An 18820-nucleotide genomic window follows, 5' to 3' on the forward strand; every position below is an offset into this window, starting at 1 on the left:
CTAACACTAGTAACACAGGTACTAATCAATGCCACACTCACGAGAGAGATTTACTGCCTTTAGTAGCTCAAGGATTTCCTTAAAAACCCTAAAACAATTGTACACCAGGTGATGAAAAGTCTATGAAAACTTACACCCCTTCGAACAAGAACAAAGCAGACATATCTAGATGGGTGGACAGAGTGGTGGGAGATGAATGTGTAAAAGAGTGGGGGGAGGGTGTGCGGCACCGCAGCTGGCAAACAGTCAAGCGTGCAGCCCCTTTCACTGCTGGCTTATACAAAGCAAGCAAACACTCGAGCATGGAGCGGCGACACTCTCTCTCTCTTAAGTCATCTTTAATCCTGTCAACAGCTGAACAATGCCTTACTGGAGCCTATAATCACTTTAAGGCTCAGATATAATGAGCTTATGATATGAAGTGCTGCTTTAACACACACTAGAAAATACAGTTGCTTTACACTTACACTATGACTAAGCAATTTCGCCCTTTAACTAATCATTCCTTTCATGCTTCGGTTACGGCCTGTATGGAATTGGTGCTTGTTTATTGGAATTCAAACATCATTTGTACCTGCCAGGTAAATTACTCAATGGTTTTCCTTTGCCCCGTCCCCCGGTCACCTTCTGACCAGTGTTTCACAGACAAAAATGTCCCCATGCTGTGTATGTCCTACTAATACTATTGTCTGGTGTTTGCTTCATTTTAGCTGCTTTAATGCACTAAGATGGTTCAAGTCTGGCATTTTTTGTCAGTGTATTGCACAAAAAAAAAAGAGAGCATGCAAGAGAGCATGTTAGAATATTACAAGTGTCCATAATTCCCGGTGCAATGACCCACCATGTAGCCTTATGCAGTGTTCCATGTCATATTAGAGTTACCATAATTACCAGTTTCTGACTTGTAAATGCAATTGAAAGTCTCCATCCCAGTTGGAGTATGATCCAAACACTTGTGATATTTGCAGGGACATATCCAACTTGGTAGTAAATAATACAAAAGTTCCTGAAAAAGAAAGCAAACACTAATGCCTAACGTCAGCCAAAATGTGCCGTTTAATGTAAGTCAACACTTATCTTACCACACTTACCAATCATTTATTCTCTCCAATTATTTTTGCTTTAATATCAGGACATATTTTGTTTTATTAAATGCCCCACACTACCGTTGAGTTCTCATATTCAGGACTGTGAAGCACGTTGTTGGCTGTATGGTTGCAAAATTGTAAAAATGTATCAGATCAGAATGCATTATTTCGATTGACTAAATGCTTTGTGGCTAAGCACCATTTTTCTTGACCCATTTAGGGCTTTATGTGGACTAAATAGTATGTGGGGACATGCAACAATATAATCTAATATATTTGTATGTTTTTCTTTGTATTAAATAAAAGCATGTCAATAAACTATATATGTCTGGCCCTTGATGTGAGTTTGACACCCCTGCTCTAGATGCACTGGCAGTGTGGGCTAAGTAAAGGGCATGGCTAACATGATATAGTGAAGAGGCTCAGAAATAGATGCACATGCACATCTGTCAGCCTGTGGAAAATACTGCTGCCAGCCTGGCTGCCTGCTTGTGTGTCGAGTGATTGAATTGTCTCCTCCTCCCGGGCTTCTGCTGCATATTATCTCCAGATCTCATCAGGCCCAAGTGGAGCTAGTGCCTTGATGCTGCTTGGTAAAGCCTGTCGGTGGAGATCACCGCGTGTCTGAGTGGCAGAGGATGACACACCGCTGCTAAAAAGCTGCATGGAGTTCCAGGCCGAGGGCTGCCGGTTCAGGTTTCAACATCTGTTCACAGCCAGCAGCACCCGGCCCGACTGCAGTCAGCTCAGTGCTCCGTCTGAATAATCAAATGATTGGCTCCAAGGCTGGGAGGTTAGCAGATGGCTAGGGCATTAGCCCCATAACTGCTAATGAATGACACCTTCCGTGACAAAAGGTGCTCATGTGTCAGCAAGTGCAAAAAGAACTGGCCATGGAATGGGGGAAGGCTTCCAGGACAAAAGCAATTTAAGTCCAGGCATAATTTATCTAAAATTTAATTGGAGAGGGCAACGATCCTAAAACCACCTACGCATTGTCACAATGTTCTAGTCCAGGAGTCTTTGCAGGAATTATTTTGTGCTACAATGAATATGTTTGCTGTTGAAAGGTTTCTTTTCTTACTTGCTGGTACAGCTCCCAGCCTCCTAGAAGAAGCTGTTTGGAAACACATGAAGTGTCTCTAGTTATGAGATTTTCTTCCCTCCAGTTTAGAGAAAAAAACACTTTAACACTTAAGACTGGCTAGGACACTCGCTGACTGCTGGAAGATAGATTTTTTTCTTTTCATTGTGAAAGGAAAAACAGTTGCCTCTATGCTGTGCCAAAATACATCTAACACAGTTGACCTCTAAAAGTTGAATTTAAGTAAATAACAGTATTCCAGACCATGTATGGCCAGTGTATGAAGCTATTCGTGCATGTATACAATTACCCGGGGTAAGCTCAGGTTGATTAGCATGTAAATGGATGCTGAGGAGGTGAAACGGAGACTGGCCTCTGGAGGACTTATTATATTACTTTGTTCCAACTTCCAAGTGGCCTATAGCCTATGTTAGTCATGAATAAATTATTTAAAAAAATGTATAAATGACTCATTTTTGACAAAAGGCAAAAGAGCTGTGTGCATGCGCACATTTGAATAATGTTGGGCTGTAAACGGGTTCAGGCTTTTAAAAAGCTGTCAATCAAAATGTACTTGTCGGGCCCGGGGCGAATTCTGTCGGGCTCGGGCCTTGTCGGGCCTAACTTTTAAGGCCCGATTACAGCTCTACATCACACTGACATCGCACAGCAGCTCAAAGCAGCTCTTCTCACCTCACAAGGCAACACATTCATTTCTCATGGGGGACCAGAGGGTATTAGCAGGCCACTTGTCATGAAATTCATTACCTGAAGAGCCATCTTTAAAGAGCTGGACAAAGGGGCTACAGACTGACAAGAAAGAATGCCCAGACCAGATGTTTTCCTTCTTTTAGACAGGGGTATTTTAAGCTGCAGTATGAAGGTCCATCAATACACATCAAGTCAGCGTCTCCTAAGCTAGTAATAGAAACATGCAGTGAGCGGTGTGATCAATTAAGCATCAACTTGAAGAAATGTGGAGTTTCATTAGCATTCTAGAAGAAGTCCCTGTGGTTATCATCTGCTTCATTCATCCACGTAGAAAACAGTGATACACAAGGACTTCACTGATTATTTGACTGTTTGACACATTCATCTTTATTAATTGAATTCAATAATCTGAAGAGATTAGCATTCTCCAAAGTAAAGATAACATTTGTATTCATCCAAAATTGGAATTCATTTTTCTTGTATGGTCCGAAATATTATGACACTTAATTCAGCTGCCATTGTCATATGTTAATTGCTTATGACAATTCAGTGATTTGACTTTTCAAACTTTTCAACCAAATGTAGCATAGTTATAACTTAGACTATCGTTATACATATTTTTACCAAATAAAGTGCACTGCATTCATTTTTCCAGGTTTTTTTAGTCTGTATGTTTCTAATTATAATCTGAATATTAGCAATCATAGGTACGGTCTTGTTATGCAGACGAGACAGATCTATCCACCTGTTTGGGTCAGAGCACATTGTGGTGCCAGACCTCTAATCACAAATTGGGTGCTGAACTTGGGTTGGCCAAGTTCAGCATTCAGTCAAGCAAATAAAACAATCCTGTGACCTTTTATTCATTTCAGCACTCTCGCTCTCATCCTTTCTCCACAACAGTGTCATCAAAAGTGGCCCGGGGGTAGAAAATATTAAAATCAGCTGTTCAACTGTGAATTATGTACAGTGGCAGGTGGAGCCTCTAGGCATGGGGAGCAGCTGCCACTCTAAAAAGAGTTATATGAACATATTTTTGAGACTTCAATGCAAACCCCTTAAATAATAGTTCATGATATTCAACACCCATCCCTGTGTGCTAAACACACCAACAACACTCAAGCTCCATTCAACATTAGTATAAAACTTCCTCTTCAGCGACAGTATAACATATATCCTTGCACTCCCCTTTAACACATGTACATACCAGCAGGGGTCACAATTAGCAGTGTATGCTGGTAGATTTGCTTCACTCACTCACCATCTATTGAGTGGCTGGTAAAAATTGAACATTCACTAGCCATTTGTCTGGTGGACAAAAAGTTAATTTTTAAACTGCATACCAGTCGATACCAGCCCCTAATACAGCCACTTATGGCGCTTACCCACTGCTAGTACCAGTTCTGCTCTGCTCGGCCGCGGTGCCCCGTCCTCCTTTTTCCATTGCAGATTTACAGTACTACCGCCTCATGCGTGAGGCGAGCATGGCTGGTCGTCATAGCGACGCCGCAGGAAACTGCCGTGACCTAACGCGACACACACACAGAACGTGGAAGGTGTGTTGTTTTTGACTCTCGGCATGTGGCTGCTTGCCAGAAGACACATTTTGTTTCAAAAGAAGCTGGAGGCAGAAAAAAAACCCACCGCTGGCTAAACTATTTAAAAATGGCGGGTTTGTTCAGGACACCCCCGTCTGTCGCTAGCAATGATGGCGCAGTGATTAGTGACGATTCTCTCTGACCAATCAGGAGTCTGCAGGTTTTCACGTCAGCTTTTGGTATCGCCTCAGCTCGCTTGGAACCTCGACGGAGGTGATACTAGAAAAAGTACCTGTTAGCAGGTATCAGGGACTTTTTTCATAATGGAAAATAAATAAAGGAGAGTCGAGGCGAGTCGAGCAGGTACCATGTAATGGAAAAAAACGCCATTAGCTGAGTGGTAAGTAGGATAGGATGATAGTGTCCTCGCTGTCAAACAGGCTGACTGGCTCTTTATGGCAAGATGGTTGGAGCATGGCTGTCATCAAGATGTCTTGTATAGTAAACAGGTGACAAAGCTGCATTTTATACACAGTATGCAACTTGTGTTATAGTGGAATGTTGATGAATCAGAAAGCTTTAGTATTATGTTTGTAAGTTTGTAAGTGTAAGTGCCTTATCTTGCTAATACATAACTAACATTAGCTTACTAACAGCTAACTTGTCCTCTCTGGTAGACATAGGGTGCTAAAACAATCATTTGACATGTTTAAATCTTGTGTTTTTAGCTAGCTACAGGCACTTTGTGGAGTTGTTTTCCCCACCGGTGGGGGCAGGACTTAAATGCGCTCTGTGTCTATGGTAGGATGGAGGAGGGCTGTAGTAGGATGTGATTGGCCAGTGTTCAGATGAGTGACAAACCGGTGGTTCAATCATATGATCTCTTTTCTCTCAATCAATCAAAAAAACAACAACCTTTCGACCGGCGTGCAGCAGATGCAGCCCACACAAATAGACCGGCCTACCAGGATATCTCCGAGTACTCCCGATGGCCAATCCATGCCTGGTTTGAACTGTGTATGTGGGCACTTACATAACATTACCAAGAAACAGCTTTGATATGGGCTAACTAGGGATGTAGCCGATGTGTTCACTGAATGGCTGCATGTCCTCAAATGTTTTCCTTGAGCAGGCAATACATAAACTAAGCTAGTGACCTTATTTCAGGACAATGCTAAACTAATCTCAGAAAATAGCATGAGAAGCCACCGCTACAGTACACCCATTTCTTTTCTTTTCTTATGTGACCTTATGTTTACATATCAAGACAAAAGACTGGTGGCATGTACAGTTCCAGTTTAAGGGAAAACGTGCAACACAGACTGCTAAGGTTAGTGAAACAGATGCTATACTAGGTGTAAAAAATAAATAAATGTGTTTGCATTGTATTATTAATTTTGTATGTGCCAGGATTTTGGGTACTGTTAACTGTAATATCTAGGCTTGAGCGCCACAGACCAATTAGACTTTGTTTGGCGCATTTGCCATTTTGCATCTGCATTTCTGTCTCATGTCTGTTGTGTTGCATCAGTAATAAACAGATTTCAATTGTCTATCTGTGCCATTTCCATTTATTCACAGTCCACGACTCCAACAATAGATCTATAATAGCTGCAGGAGAAGAAGGGTAATCCATCACTGTGTGTCTGCCAGCAATGGCTTAGTTGTGATATAATTTCCATATGCCAAAGGCCTGAAGTGGGGTTTTTCTTTTAAAAAAGGTTAATTACTTCTGCATATAATGGAGCAGCCTTATCACACTCTGTATTATTAACCAATTTGCAAATGAAAAGAGTAAATACTGGTGCAAATAATTGCAAGGTAAATACTTTGTGTGTATGTGTACTCAGCATTTCATTAAAGGTGCTCTAAGTGATGTCACGTGTTTTTTAGGCTACAACATTTTTTGTCACATACAGCAAACATCTCCTCACTATCTGCTAGCTGCCTGTCCCACACACAACACACTGAAAAAAAACGTGGTCTCTGTAGACAGCCCAGGCTCCACAAATGGCAACAAAAACAAACTGCACCAACCTGCACCACCAAACATAACAAACAGAGTTCCAGCGTTCCAGCCAATAACCGACAAGAAGGATTTTGGGGTGGGGGTTGGGGGGTTAGTGCGCGGAAATACGGAAGGGAGGGGGAGGGGACGGGATGAGGAGGAGGGAGGGGCGAGTTAGCCTCCGTTTTGTTTGACAATACTTTGAACAAGAACAAGAAGTAACGTCACCCAACATCGCTTAGAGCACCTTTAAAGGTCCCATATTGTAAAAAGTGAGATTTGTTTTTATTATAAAGCAGGTCGAGGTGCTATATGAATACTGTCAAAGTATCAAAACGCTCAATCCACAGAGAAATGCACACGGCATGTATTCAGAAACGGTGCCTTAAAACGAGCCGTCAGGAATTCTGTACGGTTATTATGTCACAGCTATACTGTATATAGGTAGAAAGTGCCGCTACAGTGCTGTTACAGTTATTCCCCGGCTGCAATGACAGTGCAGAGACTCAGAGAGCACAGATGCAGAAGACCTGGAAATGCTGACCAATCAGAGCAGACTGGGCTTTTTTCGGGAGAGGGGCTTAAAGAGACAGGCAGTGATCCGTTTCAGACAGAGGGTGAATATTCAGACAGACAGTATGAGGAAGGGAGGATAAGGAGGATGGACTGAGAAACAAACACAAAGATTTTGAGATAGTGCAAGTAAGTGGAGGGTATGTGTGTGGGGGGACTCAGCATGGAACAGGAGAGACCGCTCGAATGGTTTGACCCGGCCACGTTACCCTGGCAACAGTACGGTGGAGCTTTGTGGCTGTTCCAGGCTGCATGGGGAGCGTGTGTGTGTGTGTGTGTGTGTGTGTGTGTGTGTGTGTGTGTGTGTGTGTGTGTGGGTCATAAAATCCAACACAGGTTTCTTTACACACAACAATAAAGTGCATGGCTTTACGTGGTTATGCCGGGGCCTTGAGATCCACCGTTGAAGCACATTCAGCTCCAAAAAGAAGGTTTATGCATTCTGCACAGAATAATGTCAGCAACCCTGAAGTTGCTTGCAAAGGGTATAGGGGTCTTCATAAGGCATGCATAAACCAGAAGGCAAATGAGTAAGTGCAGAAAAATAGAATGTGAATATGAAGAGAGAGATGGAGATTAGGAGAGATGGTGGTGTCTAATGCACATCATCATGCTTTCTCCACTGCACTCTCCTCTTTCTGAGGCCAGTAATTATTTAGACGCAAAGAGCTCTGCAGGGTACACCTCCCTCAACATTAAGCAGCCCTCTGGAAAATTCACCACTGTAGAACTATCTACTGCAACGCTGGAGCAAAACTGTCAACTAAATACTTCAAAACTGCATTGTAAGTTTCATTAAAGGCTCATTATGTGCTACAAGAGCAAAGCCTGGATATCTATAACAAAGGGACTGAATCTACTGTGTCATACAGTCTGAAATAGGAGGGGTAATTACAGCATTTTAATCATGTAATATATACTAATAATACATCTGATAACTGCCAGTCAGCTAAACTTTCTTTTGCGAAGATTAGACAATGTGGTGGAGATGTAAAATGAATGCTCAAAAGGGAATTATAGTTTCTTGATTTAGTTCCCGAGATTAGTTCCTGGGACTATTTAGGCCCAAATGGAAGCAGGCAAACTAGAAGTGTTGACTGGCATGTTAAGACAGTGTCCCAAACTTCTGCTCTAAAACGTGGTTTAATTTCAGGGCAACAATGTAGGAGTGACAAGAGCATCTTCTATGTTCTATTTTTGTTGGTGCCTGTAATGTCTGTAATACAGCATGCATTAAAGGCACCTGTTTTGTTGATATCATGCACAAACATGCACGAACGACAATTGGAGAAGGCAGCACGCTCACAAAAGTAGCAGTGTGCTAACAACGTCAGTGATGAGAAAAACTGCTAGCTAGCTTTCAGAAAGCTTGGTATAAACAATGCACAATTTGAAATATAAAAAAACTGTAATGCAAATGCTTTATGTGGAAGTAAATGCATGCAGCAGGTTGATTAGACCCCAAGGATACATACAAGGCCTCTAAAATCACATAAAATAGGCATTTGAATTTCCTGATTGGCATATCCGTTGACACTTACTATACGATTGATTCATTGCTAATTAATGCCCTGCCCCAACATTCTGCTTTAAAATAATTTTACATCACATTAAAAGGGAGTAATGGTTTGATGGTGGAAAAAATGGTCCGTGCGCCGGGCGCATGGTTCTAAAGGGTTGTACTTAGTGTCTTCATTAATCAGAGGTGTGTTTGGGGCGTAACATGCAATAAACCAATCAGAGATCATCTCCCATTCCCTTTAAAAGCCAGGCGTGTTTGGACCTTGGCACATTGCTATTATGAAGGAGGATTTGCACCGTAATATTTTTATTTTTAATCTTCTGCATGTGTGTGTTGCTGAGCGTCCCTGTGTGTGTGTGTTTAACAAGCATAGTGTGCATGCTGTGCATAAGCCTAGGAGCATTTTACTAATTTGCTGTTAAAATAACAATGAAATGCTGCGTTACTGACTTTAGACCAGGTTTTTGTTGGTCAATGGCTTGATCACTTCCCGTTGCCTCAAGATAGCAATACTCCCAGAATGCACCTGAACACACCTCCCTGTAAGACCAGCACGCCCATGGATGCACAGATGGGCTCAGGTGCATTTGCTATTTAAACGATGCGGCCGCTGGACGGGAAATTGACAACTGCATCGGTCTTAAACTAGCAAAGACACTTGCGTCGGGCTTTGCGCTGCACCGGGTGCAAGATAGAGCCCTAGGAGTTGATCACCAAAAGCTAATTTCCAGTAAGCCTTTACCACCTGAAAGCTAAGGTAAACTGAATTTCTGAGTTGTATTTAGTTAATGAGATGAGTATTTCCTAGTAGCACAGATGTGAAAGGTGTTCAAGGGGGTTAATATTCAAATAGACAGTTCACCGCTTTCATTTTCCGTCTGATATAAAAGCAGCAGAGCAGTCTTTTGTCACACCACCTCAGCAGTGGTTAGCTTCTTTTAAGCTGCCTGAGGTGTGGTTGTGTAGATTTATTGCTCAGTTGTTGGACTGATTTTGTACACATTACCGCAGCTCTTGACAAGTCAGATAAATCACTCTGACTTGTCATGATTAAGACCGGATTGATTTAATCATGCAGCGCTTGCTTGCTTTTATAGTCCTGTCCAATTGAAGCTCCACAGAGACAGCAGAGCGTACACCTTCCACCTAATGCTGCTGTACATCAGACACACCTTTGATTAACAGAAGAGCATACACTCATTTACCCGGCCTCCCTGTTTCTCTCAAAGCATATAATCAGAGGCCTATTGGCTCGAGGAGAGAAAAGAGGACGCATTGTGTGCCAAGAGGCTTATCAGGCTGCGAACAAGAGAAAGCACACATTTCGACAGTGATCAATGTCGCATCATTTGCCACCGCACAAATGAAACAAACCGCATTCCTTTCACCTTTTGGTAATCTATGTGCTGCTGTGTTTTTCCCCACTCATTTGACTTCACGGTTAAAAGAGCGGGTTCTTTGTGAGTGTAAGCTAGTTTCTTGGCGGTGTTTCTGTGTGCAGCGTGTTGGGGGAGAGCAGGGGAATGAACAGGAGGTGCGAGGTGTTAATCCCTGGCAGGTCAGCATGCTGCTACTCTCGTCCAGCTAACAGGAGCCGACCCTCACTTTGTCACTTGCTTCTCTTTTCTGCTTCACACACTGTTGTTCACTTGGTCACTCCGCTTGCTTTTCCTGTTTTGCTGCCGTGCACATAACGCTGAAATGGGAATCGGCTGGGAATAACTGTCACGGTGATTTGTGGGTAAAAGCATCAACTTGAAAGTAATGACACTGCGACGTGATATTTTTTGTAAACTTTGGCTTGTCATAATAATTATTCATCAACTCATATTTTATAAACTGAACACTCGCGTGCTTAGTGGCAATTGAGTTAATGTTTTACTCTAAACATTGTCAATAAAAGAACATCCACCTTCACGACGCCATTCAAAAGCATTTTCAAAGTGTTCTAGATTGGATGAATCTCATGTATACTCATTTTAGCACACGCTGATTGCTATTCAAGACCTTAAAAGATGGTTCAATAAAATCTAGGTAAACTGTGAAATCTTACCAGTGATCTGCCACCTTCTAAAAGATAAATAAAATAACTGTACATGGCATGAGTCATCCAATCCCTCTTTCACTCCCACTATTTGTGTCACTTTAATATTCAGAGATGAAAAAAGAAGGTATAAAAGAGACCATGACTAATTATTTCAGTATTGAGTCAGTCTGCACTATATAGGCCACACTGATTTAAAAATGTACCTGCTAAAGTGAAAATATTAAAAGGTGCTACATTGCAATTTTTAACGTACTTGAGAAATGAATCCTGACTTTAACATGATCGTACATCACAGCTTTCAGAATTGCCACAAAGATTATAACACATATTGTTAATATGTTGATAGCAGACATTTGAACCATACAGCATTAAAAAATAAGTCCCGTGGGTAAAACTCGGGTACAACTCAGTTAGAGCTGCAACGATTAATCGTTTAACCGATTAGTTGTCAACTCTTAAATTAATCGCCAACCTTTTTGATAATCGATTAGTCAGTTTGAGTAATTTTTTTAAGACAAAAGTCAAAATTCTCTGATCACAATTGTCTTGGGCGGTGCTAAACTCCGCACAGAGCCGCTGAAAAATAGTTGTGCAAGAGAAAACTCAGATTGGACAGATAGTCTAGCTAGCTGTCTGGATTTACCCTGCAGAGATCTGAGGAGCAGTTAACCATAGTCCTCACAAATCAGCCGAATTTAAAATTCCAACACAAAGAAAGTGGAAGGAAACAGAAAATACATGCATCCGGCGGACTTTCCTGCAGCACCGGAGCAATCCCGGAAGTGGAACGCGAAGGATATAGATAGACTATGTCAGTAGTGACACTGGGGCTGCTAGTTCTGCTTCACCGTCCATATGTGCTACTTCACAAACAAAGCTACGGGTGAAAAGCATCTTGCTGCTTAATCTGTGGCAGCTGAAAGAGGCTATTGTAATTTCAGGTTGTGTTTTGTTAGATATTTATCAAAATCAGCTGCACTCAAAATTGGAAAAAAAGAAATTGTGCAGGCGAGCATGGTACAAAAGGGATCTCCAGAGTTTGATGTTTTTAATAGTTTTAAAGCCTATTGGGTGGTTTTCCAATGGCTGTCTGCAGCTGGTGATAGTTTTCCCTCTCCTCTCTCTTCCCTCCCCTCATCTATCACTCTATGCACCCTTTAATTGGATTTTTTAAGCTAGTGGAATGAAACTGCAGGTTTATGACCCTTTAAGTGTTCTCATGGTTGTGTAACCTGCTGCTTGTTTGCATGTGTGTATTTAAACATGTACTGTATATGCATGTTTATAAAAATTCCCAGTCTGTGCACGTGTTAATGAATACATACAATTTGAGTGGATGTATAACAAGAGAGTATGCTGTGTTCTATGTATGTGCACACGGCTGTTTCAAGTATAGCAAGGTGCATGTATAGTGCATATAAAAGAAGTGTTTATAGTGTACATATTACTAGTATTACTCTTATTCTTATTTTTCTTTTCTATTATATACTTGTGTTCCAAATATGTTACGGCCACAACAAAAGAACTCAACTGTAATTGTCAACATATTTAAGGACACCATACCCGAGGATTAGTTCAAGTAAATTGTTATGTTGTTATTCACAATATTTAACTACCGAAGATTTAACCAAACCTATGGGAGTCTGCAGGTCTGGCCAAAAAGAACAAAAGAAGGGAAGAAGCCTTGGCCAACCCACAAAGGGCTGTCGGACCCACAACTCCCACAACCCCCCAAACTATCAAAAAAGTATATAAACTGACAAAGAAATAAAGCCCCGAAAACTAGACTACCAGACCTCCATCCTCAAAAGAAATAAACACAACAGAAAGAAAGCAACAGGAAACAAACATGCTGTTGAAAGGGCTGCTTTAGTCTAAAAGAGAGTCATCACTGTCCTTAAGCCTGCCTAAAGTATAGGAGGCAGGGCCACCCACTTATGGGGAATATATATTTCTTTAGATAAATATTTTGCTATTCTATTTCTATTTAAGTGCGTATTTTCTTATCTGTTGTGTTGCATCTGAGCTGCTGTAACGAGGGAATTTCCCCAGTTTGGGACCAATAAAGTCTATCTTATCTTATCTTATGAATGCTGCCAAGTAAATCCAAAATGGCGTATGTTGCTATGAGTGTGTGTTTGTGTTGCACACATGTTGTGACTGAACGAGCTCGTGGAGTGACACCATCTGGCCAGCGGGTGCTGAGGGGAGAAGAATGGGGGGAAGGCAGCGATAACAGGGCGGTGCAACACGACAATAAAGGCCACCTTTAAATCTGTTTAACAGCTCTGACAAACAAGAGCGCATTCCACAGGAATACAAGACACAAGAGGTGAGATAAAGGAAGACGGGAGGAGTGTTGCAATGTTGTCTCATTTATTTATAAGTGTTACCAGGGGCTGACAGCATATACTGTAACTATGCATCTTTCTTTCACTGCAGTATTTATTGGAGTTTACAAGTCAACATTGCAAGACTACACGATAAAAATACTAAAAACACTCACTGAGACTACCGATACATTTAGTGTAATTTGCTTATATGCATTTACTATTGCCTATTCAAAGTATGTCTGTTATGTACACACTGTATAGTGCATTGGAAGGGGACCCCTATTAACTGTTAGACTTCAGAAAAGCATTCTGGGTACAGCTCTCTAGTACATTCAAGAACCGATGAGGAAAGAGAGACTGGAGCCACTTTAAACATTTCAAGCATTAGGGATGTCAATTTCTGAAAGACCACTTTTGTTCCTGGAAATAGCCTGATCCCAAAATAACTAGCTGAAATTTGATGTTTCACATTGAGTATTCCAGTGAACAATGCACTCCTTATATTGATGCTGTCAGTGTTTTGTGGGTGGTACACTTGAGTCTACACTAACTGTTGATTTGCAGTAGAGGACCTTCTGAGGAAACATTTGTTAATTGCTTGAATTCTGAAGAAATTGTAAACCTGACGACCACTTCTGTGGTGTAAACAATACATCAGCCAAGACTCAAGTGGCGTTTAGCTCTGTATCAGCTGACGTGTCGGCTGAGTTGACCGCGCCACCAATTGAGCAGTTTATTTCAGCTGTCAAACTCACTTGCTCACTCTCTACTGCTGATCACTTGGCTGCTGCAGCCGATGCAACTCTCATCCCACTGCCATCCCAGCAGGCACCTGTGGGCCCTGTTTTCTTTATGGTTCCCCACAGCTGGGTGTATTGATCTCTGCCAAAAAACGTCAGCACTTACATTTACTTTCAATGAATGAAAAGAAATGTCTTAGTCTTGAGGTTTAAAGAGATCAAGTGTGACAGATATCACAGGTCTCGCCTCCCACAGGCTCTTCTACAGACTATTAAGTAGATTGTCTGACAGGGAAGAGGCTTTCTCCGGAGGCCAATATGTCCTGTGAACCTCCCAACCATTGACACAGGAAGCTCCCTGCTTTCTGCTGCTCAGCCCACACACTGCAGCCCAAAATATACAGCCGGGTGTCATTCCACGGGTTTCTCCTTTCCTCACACGCTCCAGAGAGAGGAAGTGTTGCCTCGGCAACAGCTTTTTCCCATTGGTGGAGCAGAATAACAAACTCCCATAAATGTGTAATGTTGCTCTCACACTGTCAACAAATCAGCTTGATATATTTCCGTACCAACTATTGAGTATGTTTTTCATGGGTAAAAACACACACACAAGGGACGTTAATGGCGAGCCTCTTCAAGAACAATAAACGACAAGCTTTTGAATACTAACAAACACGTTTGTTCTGTCAGCGTTGCTGAATGCTCTCGGTTTGACAGTCTTTCTCTCGGTCTTTTCACTACAAAGCCAAATCAAAAACACATATTACAAAAACAAGTTTCCTTCCCACTGCTGACTAACTCTGAAGATGGCAGAAGTGCTTTGACGTCAGTCGAAATTTCTGAGCGCGTCTTGCTGTGAGGAGTCGACTGTGTTCACACAGCAGGAGGCTGACAGAGCAGAGGAATCCCAGCCAGAGATGGCTGGCAGGGGAGCAGAAACCTCAGATGTAGATATCACTGCAGTCAGGGCAACACCTATCTCAAAAAAGTAGTAACAACCACACATATTCTTCAAATTCTAGTCTAGGCCTGATGATGATGAATCTTCCTGAACATATACACACCTATGTAGACCTAAAGATTTAGTTTAAAACATTAAAATTAGTTACAAGGATTTTTTTTTGGGCATTTTAGGCCTTTATTTATATAGGACAGCTGAAGACACGAAAGGATAGAGAGAGAAGGAATGACATGCAGTCAAGGGCCGCAGGGTGGAGTCGAACCAACAGCTGCTGCATCGAGGAGTAAACCTCTATATACGGGCGTCTGCTCTACCAGGTGAGCTACCCAGACGCCCATTTTTGTATTTTTTATTCTAACCCTCAGGTAATACCATGCGCAGTCAAGGAACTACGTCTGCCCTTAAGAAACATGTGAAGATCTCTGAGAAGATGTGTGACTGGTATAAACAATACAACAAACACCATGCAAAGCCTTTGAACTCTCCAAACCGAGCCATTATGAAACTTTTTAATATTTTGAAAGTTGACGGAAAGCACAGATGTTTCTAATAGCAATGACGATTGCTCTGTTCTATTCAAGTGCTCCAGACAGGCGGTGATCCAGCACGCACAATACCAGGACCCTAAAACTCAAGCAGCTATATCTAATTCAACCATTATCAATGTTATTATTTCACAGATTTTGTCTGAGAACTTGGACATTGTTAATTTCTTCTTAAAACCTGACAGTGGTTTTGCTTGTGAAATAATGATCTAATCTTATCAATTTCAAACAAACTTTTCTTGCACTGCACTGCAGCCAGCTTCCTTGTTTCACTGTAACATTAAGACCTCCAACAGCCAGAAAGTCCAGAAAAACAGCTCCAACTACGGATGAAATATGTACTTGACACATATTAATTTGCTGTTATATCCAACTGACCTGAAACTTTATCTGGATGATGATGGATTTAAAAACTTGGCAAAGGATCTGAACATGACTATTACGGACCAGCAATGGGACCTTGCTCTGGCTACTTTTCATTCTTGCTCCATATTTGCTCGTCATGGCCTAATCCAATGTAAGGTCCTTCATAAAATCCACTACACAAACGCAAAATTGTCTAAAATATACTCCACTGTCTGGGACGCCTGTAATAGGTGTAACCAGTCTCCTGCAACCATACTCATATGTTCTGGTCTTGCCCTAAATTAACAACCTTTTGGATGAGCATTTTTGACACCATGAGCAGAGACTATGATCACATTATCCCCCCTAACCCTTTGTCGGCCATTTTTTGGGCATTACCCCTGACACTGACCTCCCTGTTTCACTGAGGCAGGCCCTGGCATTTATATCTCTGCTAGCCCAGAGACTGATCTTGTTCAACTGGAAGCTATCTCTCCCCCCCCCACACACACACACACACACAATCGCTGATTTAAAGAAGTGATCGACAACTTGAAGCTTAGATCATCTCTGAAAGGCTCTATCTCTAAATTCCTAGAGACATGGAACCCTTTCCTAGAATTAGTTGACTCCCTCAGCCTACTTCCTGACTTGGAGAACTGAGTTCCTCCTAGACTGCTCCACTCGACGTCAGCTGCCCCCCCCCCCCTTCCTGCATTTCTCTTAATCTGTTTATGTACTTATTTATCTGTTTATTTTTTGTCTTTTGGATGTTGTGCGCCCTTGCTGGTGTGCGTCTGTCTGAGTGTATGAGTCTGCGTTGTCTGACCCCGTCTGGTTCGGACCTGATCTGGGTTGGGTTGTGGGTGGGTGGGGATTTGGGAGGAATTGACATGCTGTGACAACTATGCTTCGTTCACCATTGCCTGCATGATATATGTCATTTATGTGGAACTTTCAATAAAAAAATAGTTGGAAAAAAAACTTGGCAAAGATTACTGTTAAGCTATCTCCGCTTTATTAGGTACCATTAATGAAGCATGACAGGAAAGATGGGAGAGAAGGTTGATGACCATCCCCTATATGAAAGCATCGCTTCAAATGCTCATGTCACACCCATACAGTGTGTGCTTCTGATAACTTACTGGTATGTATGAGCCAGCTCAAAGTCCTCTCTTGGAAATCACTTGAACACCACAAAACCCTGAGGATTTGGATCTACTGTATTACTTTACTCCCAAAGAAACTAGTGCATTTACAACAATGTATTCCCTGTGTCATTTCAAGAAGAGACCAACTACAACTTGTACGCTACACACAAAGATAAATCTGAGCAAACCTACTAGTCAGTAGAAGACAGACATAGACAGGGTAATACAACTTTTATTATTGCCCCTTTAACTCTCTGAGCTACAAAGAGTATTGTGTTGTTGAGTAATTTATCCCCCTGCTGTGTCCTTAAAGGTAACTATCATTTCCCTCGGAAACTCCCCGTTAACCTGTCATCTGAACGGATGTTAAATGTTTGAATATTCAGACTATTACCAAAAGAGAAATCATGGTGATTTTGTTTGACAGGGAGGAAAACGAGCTGCCACAGAGAGAATGAGGCATCGGCTCGGAGGCAACAAAAACAAGCGCTCCTGTTGGTGCTAAAAGCCACCCCAGAGGGCTCCCAAACAACTGAGTCAGCCCTCAACTGTTTGCTAAATGAATGAGCCTGACGCGTTGTTTGCACACACACACACACACACACACACACACACACAGTTTTTTGAAGAAACCTCCTTCTGTGTGTGTTTGTGCTTCCATTAGGAACCCCCAGCTCCAGGTTTATTTACGCTTTGCAGTTACAGAATTTCACATTGTGCGACTGTTTGAAAAGTGACAGCTACATAGTTTTTCAATTTAATAATAACACGGACAAACTGTAAGCCTCATCTGACAACAAAACTAAAGGTTTTCATATCGGACCAGCGACCCCTACTGATGCTGCTGACTGTTCTAGAGCTGCCCGAGCTAACGTTAGCTTCACAGGCTAACAAGGGAAGCTGCTTCACCCCTTCATTCAAAATAAGAGCTTCTGAAGTTGTACTAATCAATATTGTATATTAACAATGGATGAAATGACAACATGTAATGTAGCGACAAACCCACAGAACATTATCATCACATAAACATATTGTACGCTATGTGCCCAGCACCAAACAGTGGACAAAGTTAGTGACTAGCTGGCTAGCATAGTGGAGCATTTTGAAGCTAAAGAGCCAGGAAACCAAAACAGAACTAAAAGAAGAGTGAGTATTGGACTTACATTCACCTGGTGACCAGAAACAAGACTCCAAATGAATGCTAATGCTGCTCCCTGTCTGCTGGAGGTTTACAAAGGCAACTACTTTGCTAACAACATAAACCAGATATGCCAGTGTTGTGGTTACAGTTTGTTCCCTATAGTGGCCACAAAAAAAACAAAAAAAAATCACAATTTCTGCAATAAGGTGGTAAACTTAAAACATATCCAATATAACATGCCTAAAAGTTTAACTGGGAAAGAGATTTGATTACTATCCACCAGCTGTTGGTGATTTGCACACTAATGACCACTAACGAGCTAGCTGCTAACTGCCTGTGTATGGATGACATCATGCAATAATCTAATGCTACTGTAGATTGTTTATGTAAAGAAAGACTCGCCACTTTGTTGGTCTTTTTGAACACCTCTCCATGAAGCTCTCTTTGGCTGATTGTAGTATATCACTGGCAGGTCGAGGGTATATTAACACACAACACACACACTTTTCATTTTGTAATTTGGTCAGCTCACATAATTAATTTTGATGGGTTACAGCTGGAGAAGAAATTACAGCCAGCAAAATCAATGGTTGCAAAATAATTCTATCACATCCTAGAGCTTGTGAAGACATTGTTAATAATCTGTGTTACAGTCAGTCCAATTAAAACCTTGGTTCTTGCGATTTGGAAATTGCAAAACAAATGATCTAGCGTTAATCCCTAGGTTGGAGGGATGATTAAGGATAGAGAGAAACAGTTCAGAATAGCAATTCCAACATGATAAATTGCTTTGTCTTTTAGTTTAAATGTTCAAAAGTTCTTGGTAGCCAAATTGCAAGCTAGTAACTTGTGATCCTGTTTATTTTGGCAGCAGAGCAGCAGGAGAAGATGAAAACACCAAGTTAAGAATAACATGTCAAGAAGAGAAAAATATAGTGTGTAGTGTAGCGTCTGGCACTGAGTGTGTGCTGCGTGTCATGTCCTGTTGTCCTTGAACCATGTGTATCAGTATGTACTGCTATCACTGTACTAA

General features: G+C 41.6%; 1 protein-coding gene across 14 annotated transcripts in view; it reads right to left on the bottom strand.

The window, feature by feature from the left end:
• Positions 1 to 18820, bottom strand: part of fbrsl1 (fibrosin-like 1) — a 318377-nt gene that overhangs the window by 209547 nt on the left and 90010 nt on the right. The window lies entirely within an intron of this gene.

This window comes from Sander lucioperca, chromosome 2, assembly GCF_008315115.2.
Source record: "Sander lucioperca isolate FBNREF2018 chromosome 2, SLUC_FBN_1.2, whole genome shotgun sequence".
NCBI lineage: Eukaryota > Metazoa > Chordata > Actinopteri > Perciformes > Percidae > Sander > Sander lucioperca.